Here is a 443-nt window from a genome sequence, read left to right on the forward strand (position 1 = left end):
ACAGAAGACTCTTTACTACTCAATGTACATATTGTCTGAATTCTAACAAATGAGAAAGCATTTACTTCAAGAAATGTGTAGAAACATAAAAACAATAAGAAGTACGTTTGAATGACATCCGTATATATATGAGAAGATGTGTGCATGTGTGTGTACGTGAATGTACTTTATGCACGTCCACGAATTAGCACGCATGTCGCTCCAATTGTAGGAGATTCGTCATGACCCTATCTGCATTTTCGTCAACTTTTTCTCTCAGAGGTACCCGCATATAGCTATAAAAATCGATTTTCAACCATAACTTTTACCAATTTTGAAGTTTGTTGACATGGCGAAGTCAAACTGCGTATGCGCATGAAGAAGTGGGGGAGATACAGAGTGTTTGCTAGCGTCTAAAAAAAAATAATGGAAAGAAAAAGTGGAAGAGGAAGAGAGAAAGCGTT

This window comes from Octopus bimaculoides, chromosome 10 (genome assembly GCF_001194135.2).
Source record: "Octopus bimaculoides isolate UCB-OBI-ISO-001 chromosome 10, ASM119413v2, whole genome shotgun sequence".
Classification (NCBI taxonomy): Eukaryota; Metazoa; Mollusca; class Cephalopoda; order Octopoda; family Octopodidae; genus Octopus; species Octopus bimaculoides.